Source organism: Magallana gigas, chromosome 4 (assembly GCF_963853765.1).
Source record: "Magallana gigas chromosome 4, xbMagGiga1.1, whole genome shotgun sequence".
Classification (NCBI taxonomy): domain Eukaryota; kingdom Metazoa; phylum Mollusca; class Bivalvia; order Ostreida; family Ostreidae; genus Magallana; species Magallana gigas.
This window is the reverse complement of record NC_088856.1, coordinates 41,159,732-41,172,919: the sequence shown is the minus strand read 5'-3', so window position 1 is coordinate 41,172,919 and position 13,188 is coordinate 41,159,732. Positions and strand designations below refer to the sequence as shown.

General features: G+C 31.5%; 2 long non-coding RNA genes across 2 annotated transcripts; one reads left to right on the top strand and one right to left on the bottom strand.

The window, feature by feature from the left end:
* Positions 1 to 3,553: 3,553 nt before the first annotated feature.
* LOC136274805 (uncharacterized) lies at positions 3,554 to 8,809 on the bottom strand. Its single transcript, XR_010713222.1, has 2 exons — positions 8,758 to 8,809; positions 3,554 to 5,418 (listed from the first exon to the last, which is right to left on the bottom strand). It is a non-coding gene; the product is annotated as an uncharacterized lncRNA (long non-coding RNA).
* Positions 8,810 to 9,426: 617 nt separating this feature from the next.
* LOC136274824 (uncharacterized) lies at positions 9,427 to 11,049 on the top strand. The gene is made up of 3 exons (XR_010713238.1): positions 9,427 to 9,490; positions 10,209 to 10,278; positions 10,936 to 11,049. It is a non-coding gene; the product is annotated as an uncharacterized lncRNA (long non-coding RNA).
* The last annotated feature ends 2,139 nt before the right edge of the window (positions 11,050 to 13,188 follow it).

Sequence of the window (13,188 nt, the reverse complement as noted above, 5' to 3'; positions counted from 1 at the left end):
GAATTTGCTTATGCATGTAGTTTGACATTGAAGAGCCAGACACACATTCAGGGGTGATCGTGTGGATAATTCACAATAAAGTTGCAAAAAGAAAAAATCATTAAACAAATTGTTTATTCAAATATTTTTCAGTGATTTTGTTCTTAACTCTATGAGTATATAGTTTTACTCTAGAAAAATTTGTGTTGAATAGTGTGGTATGCATGCATTGAAATTAGAATGATTTACAAATGAGATTATTATACTTTCATGTTAAATACTGAAATTCAATTTGATTGGTTTAGACGCAGTTGATAATTTGTTCCATTACCCTCAGCGTTAGCAACACACTTGGTAACGGGTAACACAACAAATTGTTACATGCGCGTAAGTTATGCGAAACAGTTTGCCGTAGAATTCACGTCATTTCTATTCAAGAGTAGTAAAATATTCTCTAAAATTAAGACATTTAGTATAATAAAATAATTAGCGCCTGTTTGGGAGGATACAGTTGAAATTGACACCCCTCGAAAACCATTGTCAACCGACGCTTTGACAATGGTTTTTCTCGGGGTGTCAATTTCAACTGTTACCCTCCCAAACAGGCACTATTTATATAATATCACATTCAATTTGGTATTGGTAGGTACCTACAATGGCTGTTGGATTCTCTGTTTTGTTTAATTGGTTAAGGTATATGCATATGTACATGTACAACGGCCAGCAACATTTAGCCGAGGCACACTTGCATATGCCTAACCAGTACATGTAATTAAAGCTAATAATTTGGAAAAAAAAATCTTAAAATAATTCATTTTGATTTATGCATTTGCTAACGCTTAGTCGACATAGTTGAAAACTTTAACAATACTATGTATAAGTCATGTAATCTGAATTTGAAACTGACGTTTCATTATGCAATAAACGGTCTGTGTTAATTTTTAAGGATTAAATAAAGGGGAGTCATATGAATGGAAGCAGCTTGCAATCTATATAACGATGGCCACTGTTATCTTAAATAATTTATGATTTTTTTCTTGCTACCTTTTATCATTATGAAGGGTAGTCTCGTCTTATTTTATTTAACTTACTTTCTATCTCTATTTTTTCAGTTGTAAAGTAAGGAGATGAGCATATATAGATAAAACAATTAAAAAGGGAAAATCTAAGGAGTTTTCATCTTAGCTATCCAAGTGTCCGATTCGTTATATATTTTCATATGATGAAATGAGAAGCGAATACTTGGCTAGCGAAGATTAGAATAAGGACTCGGACACTTGTCTTACGAATATGAAAGGCATCGGGTGAATTCGTATTTTGAAGAAAATGAGAAGTTCACCAGTGTACGAATTCTATAGCATGAAGAATAGTGTTACATGAATATGTCTTTCCTGGGTATTTTGTTTGAAAATTTGATAACCTTTCTTGATTGATCACACTGAAATGCGCGGCATATACACTATACGTAAACATCTTAAGTATTGTTTTGTTGGTTTTGCATTTTTGGAAGTGGGGGTTTAAATGGTGATATTGGGAGTAAAACTATATAATGCTATATATCTTAGCATTACATTACATTTACAATAGAGCTCTGTCTTTTTAAAAACTCACGAAATTCACAATTTGTTTAAAACAACATCTCTAATTTCTCTAAATCGTGCACTTGTTTATTTGCTTAATGACAGATTATAAAAGCAAGATTTAAAAATAGTTTATGAATACCCATTGGTACAATACTACATATATTCCCCCATACCATTACTCGTTGGACTCGTAGGACTGAAGCCAGGACAAAATTTATGTAAAGTCATTATGCATTATCTAAATAAAAATTGTTGATGCTCATAATCAGTAAAATAAAAAAAAAAGAATACCAAGGAATTACAAGCTATCGAAATAGCCAACAGAACATCCCTGCTGAAGGCAGAAACTGGTATGTCATTAAAACGAGAACATATTCTTTATAATGCAAGTAATCGGTTGTAAAATTAATGTGACCCGTTGAGATGTTATGACGCATTTCTATTCCCGTCTTTACAAAATTGTGTCATGAGTAGTTAATGATTATTTTTTTTTTCAGGTAGCAGTTTACATTAAGACATAAACGCGTGAATCAAGTTACTGACGCTGCTTTTGTTATAACCACTGAATTCTTCTTTTCCCCGCAGCAATTTATGTAAATATCAAAGTGATCTTTAAAGATACTTACTGCACTTTTTTCAATTTTTTGGTAGCAGAAGTCCGTTCGGTTAAAACTTTAACGAAAAATGAGGAAAAATCTTGCTATTCCAGAAAAAACCCCAAGTAGCTCAGAACTCAGAAATGTCAGTCTAAGGAATAAGAAAACAAAAACATGATTTGACACTGTACAACGTTTCTTTTCGGTCTGTTGACGACGTATGTCAAATGCTAATTTGTTTTATATAAAATCAATCATATTATTTATCTTGTATTTTGTCACAGAAACATTAATTCGCAATACTCATTGACAGTTTCATGTCATAGAATTTTTAAAAAAAGTTTTAGTTGTCAAAACTAAGAAAAATCCGCAGATTAATAGGTATGTCTAACAGCTAATTTGGTAATGATTTCCCTTGTTTATCGTGTTAACTTTTAGTATCTAATTAGAAAGCTTTGAAACGTATTTGGCGCTCTGTTAACATCTCATGAAAAAAAAAACGCAACACAAAAACAAAAATTAGTAAGGAATACTGATATACCAAAAATATCTAGGAAGTAATAGGCTTTGAATTCACCAAATTCACTGTTATTATCAAATAACAAACAGCAATAGCGTAAAGGCAGTAAAATTAAATATAATTTTAAAACTCTAACACTAGAATGCAGTCTTTGGAAACTTAGAACAGCTATATATGCAGCAGCTTTACCCATATGTATACATCAAACTGCATAAAACGACCAATTTACAAGGTTGTTTGTATAGCAAAGAAAAACCTGGTATAAGTAGAAACCTGCGTAATTGTTCTAAAATTAAATTAAAACAGCAGTTCATATTATTGTCTATTTTTTATCATTATATAATAAATTGTATGCGATGTATTAAATGTATGAATTACGATACATCATATATATGCACGAGGGTCAGCCCAGGGCAGTATCGCAATGCATATTAATGACAATTCATACTTTTTAACTTTAGATTACGCAAAGTTTTAAATCACAGTGGATGTTTTCCGTCATGCTCAAGTTGAAAAAAAAACAACCTTGAATTCTATATGCTTTGGTTTTGTTGTTTGCAAGCTGTATGCGGTTTTTTTTATCTTTAAATAAGACATTGATATAACGATATTCCCTGTATCAAATTAGTTAAATTATTAATTTGAAATCGGAATAACTATACACTGGAACATCAAACATGTAGCTATAGTGTGATGCGTTTTGGAATCAGATATGCAGTACATTTTCTTAATATAAAGGACAATTATCATTAAAGATTAGACTTACAAAAGCATTGCCTGATGTCCATTTTTTTTTAAGGTATTTTATTGTATAATAAATAGTTGTAGAATTTTGATTATCATTACATAATTATTATAGACAATGAAGACAAGCGTAAAGTCCATCAATTGTTTTATTCTATATATTTTGGCGATTATGGCCACGACCTACATAATATAATCTATATAAAATTCACATGTACTTTTGTATACAATGTTGCAACATATATCCTTATCCTTATAACATATTGACCCTTATAATCCTTATCCTTATACCCTTATATCCTTATAACCTTATCCTTATAGAAGTTTTATAATACTTATAAACTATGACAACATTCATACTGGTACTGGGTGAGCAGATACTCAGCAGAAGTTGTAAGCTATGTAAATCAGATAAAACGCGCCTCGAATAAGCGCTACCTCATTATGACATGTAGGTCGTGACGAAATAAAAAAGAACTATTGTTATTTAAAGATGAGCAGCAAGTCTCTTCAAAATGCCACTCACTAATCACTCCAAGTCTCTGCACAAAGTCACTCACTGATTCACACTTTAACTGCTGCTTTCATCGTCCTGGCTATCTGAAAATAGCATTAAAACTACGGCAGAAAATGAGCGCATGACATAATTGATACAGTTATATGTAACATTAAATAACAGTTTCAATATTATGAATAATTTCATATCAAGATATACATATAACTACTATTAAGAATGGGGTTAGGGAGGGTGGGATAAAATTGCACCCACCTCTCGAATTTAACAGCTAGGAGTGTGACGACGTCATATATAAACAAAACGACGTCATGTATGGTATGCCATTACGCGCAAAAAATTATGGCGCTAATCATGAGTCAAGCCAAAATATAATATTGCTATAATAATTTGATTTATTTTATATTCTAAATAAATCTTATTATTATAGACAATGAAGACAAGCGTAAAGTTCATCAATTGTTTTATTCTATATATTTTGGCGATTATGGCCACGACCTACATAATATAATCTATATAAAATTCACATGTACTTTTGTATACAATGTTGCAACATATATCCTTATCCTTATAACATATTGACCCTTATAATCCTTATCCTTATACCCTTATATCCTTATAACCTTATAAACCTTATCCTTATAACCTTATCCTTATAGAAGTTTTATAATACTTATAAACTATGACAACATTCATACTGGTACTGGGTGAGCAGATACTCAGCAGAAGTTGTAAGCTATGTAAATTAGATAAAACGCGTCTCGAATAAGCGCCAAATGGTTGTCTATTGAAAAGACAACCACCGCCAACAAAGTTTGGTGGAATGAGAGACGCTCAACATACTGTACATGTATATATACTTATGTAGGTGTGGCCACAAGCAAAGTCAAACTAGTTAATATATTTTTTCCGGAAAACACACTTGTTGCAAAGCCCTTTGTAAGTTAAATAGGAATACACAATTACCAATGTTTGACAGATGAACACCATCACTACGAAACATCTCTTTTGCATGCCACGTGATTTCTGGGTATTTAATAAAGAAACCACCATTTACCGAGACTAAGCGATTCATAAAATTGTTAAGTCTAATGGCAGCAAGATTTTGAGATTTAACGTCGGAGCTGAAACGCCAGGATATCCTTGGCAGCATATTTGACCACCCTATAGTTGTATTGGGAAGAATTTGATTCAATTCTGTAATTGTAGATTGCATAATTGCCCGAAAACGTAGTAATGGGATTTTGCCTATATCATTAGCACCACAGTGAATAACTAAGATTTCTGGAGGAGATTCATACCTTAATAATAGCTTTATTTTTGGAATAATGTCGAACCAATTCATTCCTCCTTTACCTTGCCAAAACAAACTATAGTTATGTCTTTCTAATCCCAAATTCACACCATCTATGGAGTTTTTGGCGTAGAAGAATGCCCATTTAATAATCGATGAACCAACGATCTAAACAACCTTTCCACTATCTATATAAAAATATTAGAAATGACTCTAGACGTTACTGAAGTCTAATATAATTCTGAAAAGCATTGGAACTCCATCTACCTTGTTTTTTAATTTCTGATTCTGAATGCCCGTAAGAGAAACTATCTGAAGCCGCCCCAATACGGAAGGAATGAGATTTGTAGCGAGAGTTTGGAAGACCGGCAATTTCTAGACATTTATTTAATATTGAGCAGAATTGAAATCTTGTAAGGGGACTGCCGTTCAAATGCATGAATAGCTGCCCACTAACAATTGGTCTGATTGACAGATATTTTTTCAACCATAATACAGGACATATAGAGTTTTTTGCTGGCTCCAACGTTATCAATACTCCCTTTCCTGACTGATCAGTTTTAGTGAAAGGAATTTTTAACTCTATGTAATCCTCCCCCGATTTGTGATTTGTTTTAAATTTAAAATGTTCTATACGAATGGTTTGATTTTTGCCATTTGAATTAGCAGTAAATTCACCAACTCGAAGGAAACCATGATAAGCCAAAGAAAATGCCGATGAAAAAAGGATAGTCTCAAACTTTGACGAGCATACTAATGATGTTACATTAATAAGTTTTTTGAGAATGTTTTTTGTAATCGGAAGTCTGCAATCTTTTGAATGTTTTGACCTTTTGATTCCTTCCAATAATTTTCTGACTAAAAAATTTTGAGAGTTGTCCGAAGCTCCTACAAGTTTGCATTTAAAACCAATACCGGATATATAAGAAGAAATAGTAGCATGGGCTAAACCTTTAAGCGATAGATGAGCAATAAAACTACAAATGTGTGAAACAGGGGGAGGCCAAATTAAATTGAGTTCGTATAACAGCCAGAATTGCTAAAAAATTCTAAGACTAGATGAGTAAGAATTTTTTGTCTTTGGTGCTATTGAATTAAGCGTTAAGCGTTTTATTTCAGCTTCGAGATCATTTCTATAAAATCTTCTGGAATCTGGATCGGGCGTGGCCTGGATTTTGGGACAAGAGCTCGAAATCTGGTCCACTGTTTGCGTGAAATAGAATCGGCAATAGCATTGTTATAACCAGCAATGTGACAAGCTTTAAAGTAGATATTGTGAATCATGGAATATAAAACTAAAGGCCGATTCAATTCCATAACCCTAACTGACTTTGACGATTTTTTGTTTAAAATGGAAACTAAAGCTTTGTTGTCGGTGTGAAATAAAATCTTTTTGTCACAAAATTGAGTCTTAAATAAATCAACTGCAAGAACAATTGGCACTAATTCCAAAAAAGTTATATCTGACATAATGTCGAGGTCTTTCCAGCAGGCGGGCCATTCAAAATAAGCCCACTGACCATTGAAGTAGACACCACAACCCAACTGATGATTGCCTGCGCTATCAGTATAAAGATGTAGTTGGTCATTTGATAACCAATTGGCATTCATGAAATTTAAGCTACCGTTGTACTTGTGTATAAAATCTAGCCACACACAAAGATCTGATCTCATCCCAGACGTTACTCTAATGAAATGACTGGAGTGCTTAATTCCGCACATAGCATCACAAAATCTTCTATTGAATGCTCTAGCTGATGGAATTGCTTTTGCGCAAAAGTTAAGAGAACCTACTAGTGATTGTAACTTTCCAAGAGTAACTTTTTCTTTTTGTAACATTTCTAAAATTGCTGTTTCTAAAGTCAGTATTTTGTCATTAGGAATTCTAATAATCATATTATCTGTATCTATAACAATACCTAGGAACGTAATAACAGTTTTAGGACCCTCTGTTTTATCTTCCGCTAAGGGAATACCAAATTTAAAACATGTTTTTCTAAATGAAGACATCAACAATTCGCATATTTCAGAGGTGTCTCCTGCAAATATAAAATCGTCTAGGTAATGATTCAGAGTGTGAACTCCAGTTTTCACTTCAACTACCCACTGAACAAAATGTGCAAATTTTTCCCACAGGGCACAACTAATTGAACATCCCATTGGTAAGCACATATCATAGTAGTAAAAGTTATTGAATTTAAAACCAAGTAATTGGTGATCTGAAGGGTGAACTGGTAGCAATCTAAATGCTGACTTTACATCCATTTTTCCTAATACAGCACCCTTACCTAGTGACCCAACCATTTCTAAAACCTCATCAAAAGAAGTATAATGAACAGAACACGCTTCCGGATCTATAAATTCATTTACACTGAAATCAGTAGGATGTGAAAGATGATGGATTAAACGCCAACCACCATCTTTTTTTGCAACCATCCCAATAGGTGATAACCTTAAATTAAACAATGGTTCAGTATCAAAGGGACCTGCTATCCGACCCAGTGAAATTTCTTTGTCAATCTTTTCTTTCACTTCATTAGGATGATCATGTACAGAAACTAAATTATTACAGGTTGTTGAAATTCGCGGACCTTGATATTGTAGAAAAAATCCATACGTAAAACCATTTCTTAATTCAAAAGCAACAGATTGATTGGGATAAATTGCTAGATAAGGACACATACTTTTGACATTAACTGGAGTTGAACCGGTTTTTTCCACGAAAAGAGTTAGATTGGTGTCTATAGCCTGACTGACGAAAATTTGATGAGGCTGATTGTGAAGCTTGAAAATTTTTTGAATTGGGAAATTTTTGTAAAGATTGTTTGTCAAAACAATGGATAGCAGGGTGTTTGTTTTGACATTTTAAACATTGATGTTGGTATTGACAGTTTTGTAAACGACAGAAACCTTTGTTATTGTATTCGTAACATAATTTTGGACTTGCTTGAGTGTTTCTCAAAACTGAATGCACATTTGGAGTAATGTAAAGAAGCCATAACTCCTGGTCAATTTTCCCCCATGATATTGAATTGTCTTTAGCTTTCCTCAGACGGAACTGGCGGTCATAACTCTCCAACCCAATTCGCCGGAAACACGACTGGCGCCGAGTTTAACATTTGCTATATATTTGATTAGACTGTGAGTTTCATCAATATGTGCGGACAAATAAATACTCATGAAAATGAAAAAAGCATCCAACCAAGCATCAATTGTTGTAATTTTGATTACATTTGTAGGTTTCAATGTAAATTGCCCATTCATGAATAAGACCTTATTTTCTTGAGCTTCTAAATCATTTTGCTTATTCAAAAGGGTATGCAATTCAATAAATTCCCCATTCATTATCTTTTGTTTTACTGACTGGGGTACATGCATACTTATTTCATCATGAATACTTGTAATTGACTGTGATGAACATGAGGGAGAAATTGCATCAAAACAAACTACATCATCTGAATCAGACAAATTTGGTACACTATGCTGATTATTACATGTAGCAGACTGATTAAAGGAGACGTGGCTACCTTCAGATGTGTCCAATCTTTTTGATATGATGGTTTCTATGGCTTTGTTTAAAATTGTTTAAAATTGTTTAAAATTGTTTGTTTAAAATTGCACCCACCTCTCGAATTTAACAGCTAGGAGTGTGATGACGTCATATATAAACAAAACGACGTCATGTGTGGTATGCCATTACGCGCAAAAAATTATGGCGCTAATCATGAGTCAAGCCAAAATATAATATTGCTATAATAATTTGATTTATTTTATATTCTAAATAAATCTTATTATATATGGATATAATGATATGGTCAACTATATTGCATTTCAGAGTGAATTTCAATTTTGATAAAAAATCTACAACTTGACTAAATTTTGTATAATAACACTCCAATTTTTGTTTTTTAGATTAAACAAGATGTTAGGTATTCTGCTTTTTTTTTTGTTTAAGTTAAAACAACATGCAATTAACAAAATTTTTAAAATTCTGCTTTAAAAGACCTTCTAGATTATTTTAAAAAATTGCAGTTTTTGGGAGGATTTCATTTCAAGCTGTGCTTTCTTGTTTTGATATTATGATAGATGAATTTCAAAATCATGACTGACCCCAGTCTGATATGAAATGCATACAATGTTTGTTTTAGGTAATGTAATTATAAAGATAGCAGGTTAGTTTCATACAGTGCACATAGTCTAATTGCTGCATCAAGAAGAGAGTCATCAGGTACGATGGAGGTAGCCAATTTCAAAGTCCTGGTAAGTCTTACTTATATCTCAATTTCATTTAACAATTTATTGTCTTTGAAAACAATATACCACATGTATTCAACATTAGTGAATTTAAAAATGATAATACAAGTATTTATAGATCTGGATATATAATGAAGACTTATAGACTCATCACTCTCTATCTTGTACAGATGAATTCTTTTTAGTTAAATATTTTTTTTAGCTTAATTACTTGTTACTGAATGTAGTCATTGATATTTTTATATTTTTTATGAAATAAATGTTCGTTTTTAAAACTAGACTACTTCGGGTGTTCGTGTTTGGTGAAAAGGGTCGGGAAATACGTGATTAGGTTACCTTGTGTTATAGTTATTTTACAGTAACATCATATACTTATAAATCTTAACATGAAACAAAAAAATAATCTAACCGGAGCCAGTAATTTGAAACATGATATTAATAGTAAATAAGTAAGTTTCAATGTTTGAAAATCCCTCTGATGAATAAAAAAAGATGAAAACGTTGGGAAATGGGACAGTTTCATCAGAAAAAAAAGAACGAAAAAAGTATGTATCTATTTTTGACTAGAAGCTGTTTTTTACATAACTACTTCAATTTTTAATAACTGACAAGTAGCAAAAGAGGTAAAACTCACATTGAGTAAAAAAGGTCCTTTGTCTTCTCATTTAGATTTTCTGTTAAGATGTGTGTGCAACTGTTTACAATGTATTTGTTCTATTATTAGATCACTGTTCTTCTCATCTGCGGACTAATGACATGTCATATCGCGTCTGGAAATTCGGCCGGTCGAGATGGTTTGTTTGATATGTTTTTTTTGTAAGCAACATGAATTTCGATAGTTTTCTTTATATAAGTAGAAACCCTTACAGTGATTTCATGCATAACTTTTACAATTTTATACTATGCTATGGTATGCGATTTTAATGATATGCAATGGGATTCCTATGCAATGCTATGAGATGTGTATGTAAAGCTATGAGAAATTAAAATGAAGGGCTTAATGATATGGTTTGCTATGCTTTGCTATGGTATGCTATGAGACTTGAAAAAAACGCCTATATACACAGAAGAGTTCCACACATTTGGAAGAAAAATGATAAAAATCCAAAGTTTACAACTAATCTGCAATATGAACATTTATTTTTTCAAATAAAAACATTAAAAACCGACTTTAAATTATGTTGTATGCTGTGCTACGGTATTCTATTGTGTGATATGACGAATGAGATTCTATGAGATTGTATGCTATGGCATGACATTCCAATGCTATGCTATGAGATTGTAATGCTATGCCAAGGGATGTCAATGCATTGGTATGGTGTATGTTGTAAAAAATATGCTTAAACTTTCTTTCAGTGAATGCAGACAAATGTGACCCGGTTTTGATTATTCAATGTTTGATTGAGTTTGTGTAATTTTTTGCCTTTATCAATTATGAATATTTGATGTAGGTGTATATTGGAAAAAGAGAAACGCACAGACGAGTGATGCGTGTCGCTTTGGTGACAAAGTGAGAAACTTGATGGAAAAGAACCAAAAACGGGAAAATAAAATCATGTGAAAAATACTTTTGAATTGTTTCCCTAATGATCCTGTATCATGCCCCGTGATTCAGTATGGTGCATATAGATAAGATGTTTGCATTATTATTTTAAAAGTTTAAATTAATTCATTTGTTGTAATTCTGGTTTGTGTATTTTGTAAATGTTACTGGAGTATTTGAATTTGACAATCAAATTGACATTCACGATGTCAAATAGAATGCTCTGTTTAAAAAATTCATATCAATTTTATCTTATCTTGAGGAAAATAAATTAAAAGTATTAACTTTAAACTGCCAAGGGCTCAATGATTTTAATAAGAGTAAAGATGTGTTTAAAAATCTTAGAATGAAAAACTACAATATTTATTTTTACACGATACACATTTTTAATGAAAAAAAGGAAATATTAATACAATCACAATGGGGATCTAAAGCTTTTTTTTAATAGGTATTAAACAAATTCAATAGGGGTAGCAATTCTTTTAAATAATATTTTTGAATTTAATGTACACAATGTACATAAAGACAACAGTGGCAATTATCTGATACTAGATACCACTATTGAAAATATGAACCTTTTACTGGTTAATATATATGGTCCAAATTTAGATACACCCAATTTTTATTCGGAAAAATTATGTAAAATTGACTCCTATCTAAATACCCAGCATATTGTAATGGGAGTGATTTTAATCTAGTAATGAATAAAGATTCAGATTCTATGAACTATAAGCACTTGAACAACCCAAAAGCTAGAATGGAGGTATCGAAATCAACAGACATTTATTCTGGAAGACAAATTTAGGGAAACTAACCCAAATCTAAAGAGATATACATGGAGGAGAAAAAAACCCTATAAAACAAGCTAGACTAGAATTTTTTCTAATATCTGAAACACTTACAAACCGAGTACCACAAATTAAATATGAAAATAGTTATCGATCAGACCATTCTCCTGTGATTTTAGAATATAAAATAAATGAATTTATAAACGGGAAAGGTTTCTGGAAATTTAATAATTCCCTTTTAATTGATATGACATATATTAATTCTATAAAAAAAATAATTAGGGAGGTCAAAAGTCAGTATGTTTGCCCCATATAAAACTTAAAAACTTAGATAATATTAGAAATGACGCGATATAATTCATTATTGATTATCAACTTTTTTTGGACATTCTGCTTGCTGAAATAAGATGCAAATTCATCTCATATTCTGTTTATAAAAAAAATTAAATGAAAGAGAAAAAAAAATAGAAAAAGATATTGTTTCTTTAGAGCAGAATCTAGCAGAAAACTCTTTAAATTCACTTTCAGACAAACAAGATGAGTTACTCAATATAAGAAAAAATAGATTAAAAGGTCATTGTATAAGGTCAAAGTCTAATTGGATTGATGAGGGGGAAAAGCCTACTAGATATTTTAATAATCTTGAGACTCGGAACTTTATTAACAAACAAATTCCAAATATAGAAAAAGAAGATGGGTCATTCAATCTTGATCAAACAGAAATATTAAAAGAAACAAAGTCCTTTTAGGAAAACTGTATAAAAAAGAGAAATCATAGTTGAATATAGTCTTTATGATAAGTTGAAAAAAATAAATAGCCCTAAACTTAATAATGAAGAATTAAACACCCTTGAAGGTCCTTTTACGAATACAGAGGTACTGAATTTCTTTAAAAAACAAAAAAAGACAAAAGTCCTGGCCCTGATGGTTTCACAAGTGAGTTTTTAAAAAAAAAATTGGAAAGACTTAGGTTCATTCATTATAAGAGCAATAAATCAATCCTTTGAAATAAGAAGTTTTTCAGAAATTAATAAACTTGGTGTTATAACATGCATTCCTAAAGAAGGAAAACCTAAAAAGTTTTTGAAAAATTGGCGCCCTATAACCTTATTAAATGTAATTCTCAAGTTAGCATCAGGATGTATAGCTGAACGTATGAAAACAGTTCTAGATAAATTGATAAATAAAGACCAGACTGGATTTCTTAAAGGAAGATTTATTGGGTAAAATATAAGACTTATTTATGACCTCATGTACTATACAGAACAAAATGATATATCAGGCCTATTAAAGTTAATTGACTTTGAAAAAGCTTTTGACACTATTTCATGGAGTTTTATCTCGAAAGAACTAGATCTTTTTAATTTTGGCCC